Genomic DNA, 6,000 nt, shown 5'->3' with positions numbered 1-6,000 from the left:
GCAGCATACAAATATTTTTATAAATAATATTTATAAGAAATGAATTCATTTATCTGCGCCGCCTTGGACGAAAGGGGTTGGTGTTCGTGCTGCCGCAGTGAAACCTCATGCGCAGACTCTGGCCGGCTGCTCCTTGAAAACTCCCCGCCACCATTTGCGGAGGCTGTTTCCCTTCCTCCAGCCCTTCCAAGGGGCCCTTTGCAGAAAGGCCCCGGGACCTTTTCCCAGGTTCACGAAGCTCGTCTCAGGCACACTCTGCCGAAAAGCTCTCTGGCTCCAGCCGACGTGAGATCCAATTTCCCCTTTTAAATTCCCAAGATTTTCCGTTCCCAGAACTGTGCTCTGAATGTATTTATTCCAGCTCGGGTGATGGCGAGGCCCAGATTGCTCGACACAGCCTCTCCTGCCTTCCAGAGACTTGTCAAAGGGCCTGTTGTTATTCCGCGGCCGAAGCCTCTGCTTTTTACGGCTTACGGCGCGTCCCTAGATTTAATTTAGATCAGGGATAATTGGGAAAGGAATGTCCGCGCTGGAGGTAGCTGCAGGGGCAGCCGTTACCGAGAGGCCATGCGAGGCCACGGCGGGCAGCAGGGAAGGGCAGGTTCTGCTTACAGGGCACGATCCGCTGGGACGTCCTCCTGAACAAGCCCCCTTGTAAGGAGCAAGGACTGCACAGTGGGCTTGCTCAGCTCCCATCGACTGCAGCAAAGTGTGTGCAGGCAAATGTCTCTGTGGATTGTGGCCCCAGGTTAGTGAGTTTGCGGTGCCCTTTGGACTTTCTCCCCCAAGCACTGCCATAAGCTCAAAGTCAACGTATCATGATTGTGGGGTTGGAAAGGGCGCTGAGGGTCATCCATTCCAACCCCCTGAAATGCAGGAATCTCAGCTCAAGCATCCATGACAGATGGCCACCCAACCTCTGTGGGAAAGTTCAGGGAGGCAGGAGAGGATATATTGTTTATTAATATCCTTCTTAACTTGCTCTAGCAAGTTCTATAACTTAGCAGAGTTTTACATTCCCCTTTTAAACGCACAGCAGGTAGCTGGTTGCAGGCTTGTTTAAGAGAGGACAAAGGGGCTGTCTCCTTATGAGACACTTTCCAGGTGTATGTTCCTTTTCTAAGCTAAGTCTGCCTTCTGGAATCCGATTGTGAATAGAATGTGAGTCAACTCTTTTTATACATTCATAGAGGACTGTGTCGTGTCTTATCTTTTATGAGGGAATAAGGGAGAAATACCAGAACAGTTCCTATAGAGGCTTTAGCGAGCCTGAGCAAACGCATCCGCTGTGAGCTTAAAAAGGGGAATGTTACTCTGCTAAATTGTGACCTGTCCTTTATTTTGCCTGACTTGTCCAGCATTTCATCAGTCCAAAGGCTGGGAACCCTCCATGGGGCACAGAATCTGGCCTTGCAGCCCCAGCTCAGCTAGAGATCAGCGGCTGCCACGAGAGCCCCCGGGCGTCCCTTTGGGTCGGGGGGAAAAGCACAATGAATACCTCATGCAACTGGAACGCGATGGCAAGCTCTGCGAGGGAGCGACGTGGTGCAATTTCTCTGCCGTCTTTCTGCCAACATATTGAGGTTCCGAGCTCCGCCACTTCATGGGAAACAGAAACCCAGCTATGCTAAAAGGCTCTTTAATGGGCTGCAGATTGGAGTGGTTTTGCTCTCCCAAGCGCCACCGGGGCATCGGCGCAGCGAGGTCCCTGATCAGAAGGTGCCACCAATTGGCCTTGCCATGCCAAGATCCGTTTCAGCCTTTGCACTCCCAAATTAGCTAATAAATTCACAAGCTGCTCTCTGTCAGAAAGAGGTGTCCCCGACCATATATACCCAGCAGCATTTCTGTGGGTTGAGGATGTGCTGACCCTGCCAGCTTCTGCAAATGTTGGCCTGGCGAGCCCAAAGCTGCCAAACCACAGGCAGGCACGAGTGGAAAGGGATCTGTATGGAGCACAAAACGAATTGGTTGATCCCTCTTCAGGTGCTGGCCACGATGACAGATCAGCTCCCAGAGGCAGATGCTGTCAGGCTCCCAGACTTTGCCACGGAATCACTGAATCGCAGAGCTGGAAGGAACTCCAAAGGTCATCCAGTCCAACCTGCTGCTGTACATAAAGAGGATCCAAAAGGAAAACAGGCTGCAATTCATTGCATCCCATGTTTGAACATTAGAAAGGGAAGCAGATTCTCAAACATGTCCTCTTTAATTTTTGCTTGAGGAAAAACTCACATTGACATAGTGTGATGGCCTGGGACTTGGGCTCGGACTCGGAACCGGAGGAGTCTTGGTCTGCACCGGTTCCTTTGCCTCAGGCTGCATCTGGACCAGGTCTGGGGCCTGATTCTGAAAAGTCCCAGTGCACAGGTTCCCCTACAACAAGCACCAGCTGGGCTGAGTCAGGGGCCTGAGCCTGCCCTGGCTCCAGATGCGGGGATGACCTCGTTGCCTTCAACTGGGCCATCACTTACAGCTGCTCCACTAGCAGTTGGGTCAGGGAAGGCTGAGGTGGTCCCTGGGTCTAGTAACCCACCGACATCTCCAGAGCTGCAGAGACTGAGGTCTGAGAGAAGGAGAGAGCTGGGAACTAGCAGGAGGAGTGCTTGCCTTCGGGCGAGACAGGGAGGTGAGCCTCCGGGGGATCAGGACCAGCCGTTGCCCCGACAGAGATAAAAGGCTGTTGGACCCTGTCCCATGTTGCAGGAGCAACTTTGCTGTATGCTAGAACCTGCCTGAGACCTTGCGCCCGACTTAGCCTGGTTTCCTACCTTATGTCCTGCTTGGGCCCTGTCGGATTGACTCCTCATGAAATCCTTGGATTCGGGACCAGACCTGGACCACGTTGCTCGGGTTAACCCCCGGGCCCAGCACACATAGCTCAGTCTTGCAGAGATTCAGTCTTGCAGAACATGAAACCTTTAATATCAGGGTCATGGATTTGAGCCCCACATTGGGCAAAAACATTCATGCATTGCAGGGGGTTGGACTAGATGACCCTTGGGGTCCCTTCCAACTATGATTCTATGATATTTGATCATCTTCCCCTGATCTATCACTTTTGGCCAGAGCATTTGCTCCATCTAGCCGTGGGAATGCAGCCCTCCATTGGTCATGGGGCTCCATCCAGCTCCCATCTGCCCTAGCACTCGGCGCAGCCAATAACAAGGACCGATCTGCAGGGACATTCTCTTGCACAAGCCCCCTTGCAAGGAACGGGGACCGTGCAGTGGTCTTGCACAGCTGCCATTGCCTGCAGCCGAGTGTGTGCTGAACGAAAGGGCAGGTCTGAATTCCCTCTCTGAGGTTCGTTTCTATGAAAGCGGTTTTTCGGCTGAGGTCTGACTCTCAACCGCATTGCTCCTTCTGAGCAACTCAGAGCGTCTGCTATTTCTGGTTCCTTGTAGGATCTCCACGTCATGCAGCCCAAATTGCTTGGCACGGAGTCCGCTCCCCAAACCAGAGTCTAATTGGATGTGTTGGATGGTCTGGAAACTCCTAAGCCGTTTTAATGATGATCTCATGGCTCCCAAGTACCTGTCATTCAAAAGGGCATCCTATATCTGCTTTCCTAATTCCTTAAAGCTGTTCCCCTTTCCCCCGCATTGGCTCAGCGAGCTCTGTTTACGCCTATCTTTCTTGGAGACCTCACGTCTCAATGTTTCGAACGTGGAAAGGATTATTTGAGAAGGCATGTGGGTTCTGTGCTTTCGACGAGGGAGAAGCACATCTTTAAAAGGAAAACTACCCCAGCGTTCAGCACACACATGTGTGCACGTTCTTGCAATTCAACATTTTTTCTTCTAATTAAACAATTGGGTCATAAGTTGTAGCATCAGGAAAACAGGCAATCCTTGGTGCCTTTCGATGATCCCCAGACCATAATGAAAATGACAGCGGGGAAAGCTGGAGGGAAAGATATTTCTTTAATGTTGCTTCTGCAAGCTGAAGAAGCAAGCCACTTTTCAGTTCAAAGTTGCTTGCCTCTTCAGCAAAGCAAACAGTTGTCGTGGAAGCTTCCCAGGGGTGAGCAGGGTTCTCCCGCCTGCACGACTGGAGCCCCTGTGAATCCCAGCTGCAAACGACAAATTCAGGAGTTGAGTTGCATCCTAGAAGTGGAGAGAGCGCTTTTCTTCTTACTAAGGACGAGGGAGAAATTTGTTCAGTTTGCTGCCACGAACCAATTCACAAACCGAAACACAGTGATCATTGGAAAATCGCAGCCCTCCAGGTTTTGTGATGTAAAGAAAAATAACATAAATATAGAGAACAAAAAGAAGAAGCTCATAGTCATGAAAACAATGGTGGGAATGCTGTGTGTGCCATTACTGCCTCCTGCAGAAATGAGTTCCATAGGTTAACTATGCAGCACATGAAAAAGTAATTTACTTTATCTGAATCTAGCAACGTGCTTCTTTATTAGATGTCCACTTTATCTACTCTCTTGGTGCCACGTATAATTTTACAAATATCCGTCACATCTTCCTCGCCTTTTCTCTCAGCTCAAAAGCGTCCAACACTGAAAGCTTTCATCCCAGGTGAGTCTCCCCACGATCCACTTGGTCACCTGGGCCAACCTTCTGGAAGCTTTCCCAGCCCTACCACTTCCTTTTCGAGGCGAGGCCTCCCCCTGCTCCTCTCCAGCCTCTGGTCCCGATGAGGAGGCGGGCGAACCAGAGGCGATAACCTTCTTGCCGCAGCCTTGACTCACCGAGGTTTCCTTTCAGCGCTGTCAGCAGAGTCGCATCTAAGCCGCTCGTTCTTTTGTTACAAGAAGCGACCGCGGTGCTTCTGCCAGCTGCAGCATCTGGAGCGAAACTTATCTCCTACTGATCCTCAGCTTTGCAACGTAGCAGATTCTGGAAGAGGCCGGGGTGTGTGTGGAGAGGCAGAGATCCTTGGCCAGCCCAGATGCTGGAAGTGCACAGAGGATAATTCGAAATACTTTCTTTCCTTTGAATTACCTGCACCTGTCGTTTCGAAAGATGCCTTTTATATGACCTCCATCAGCATGCCAGAGGAGATTCCCCTTTACAACGGTACCTCGGGTTACAGATGCTTCAGGTTACAGACTCCGCTAACCCAGAAATACTACCTCAGGTTAAGAACTTTGCTTCAGGATGAGAACAGAAATCGTGCTCTGGTGATGTGGCAGCAGCAGGAGGCCCCATTAGCTAAAGTGGTGCTTCAGGTTAAGAACAGTTTCAGGTTAAGAATGGACCTCCAGAACGAATTAAGTGCTTAACCCGAGGTACCACTGTATTTTATTATTTATCTTACCTCTGTATTTACTATGTTTATTTATTGGGAGAAGTGCCAGCTCACGGTCCACCCTGAGCTTCGCAGCAATGGCCCTGGGAGGGAAAATAGGGGCATTCTGGGATCAAATCAGATTATTAATGATGATAATAATAATAATTTATTATTTGTACCTCGCCCATCTGGCTGGGTTTCCCCAGCCACTCTGGGCGGCTTCCAAAAAGACTCAAAATACACTAAGATGTCACACATTAAAAACTTCCCTGAACATGGCTGCCTTCAGATGTCTTCTGAATGTCACGTAGTTGTTTATCTCTTTGACATCTGATGGAAGGGCGTTCCACAGGGAGGGCGCCACTACTGAGAAGGCCCTCTGTCTGGTTCCCTGTAGCTTTGCTTCTCGCAATGAGGGAACCACCAGAAGGCCCTCGGAGCTGGACCTCTGTCCTGGCTGAACGATGGGGGTGGAGACGCTCCTTCAGGTATACTGGACCGAGGCCATTTAGGGTTTTAAAGGTCAGCACCAACACTTTAAATTGTGCTCGGAAACGTACTGGGAGCCAATGTAGGTCTTTCAAGACCGGTGTTATATGGCCTCGGCGGCTGCTCCCAGTCACCAGTCTAGCTGCCGCATTCTGAATTAATTGTAGTTTCCGGGTCACCTTCAAAGGTAGCCCCACATAGAGTGCATGGCAGTTGTCCAAGTGGGAGATAACCAGAGCATGCACCACTCTGCCAAGA

This window comes from Podarcis melisellensis (assembly GCF_964234715.1).
Source record: "Podarcis melisellensis genome assembly, chromosome: 9".
Taxonomy (NCBI): Eukaryota; Metazoa; Chordata; class Lepidosauria; order Squamata; family Lacertidae; genus Podarcis; species Podarcis melisellensis.
This window is presented reverse-complemented; position numbering follows the sequence as displayed.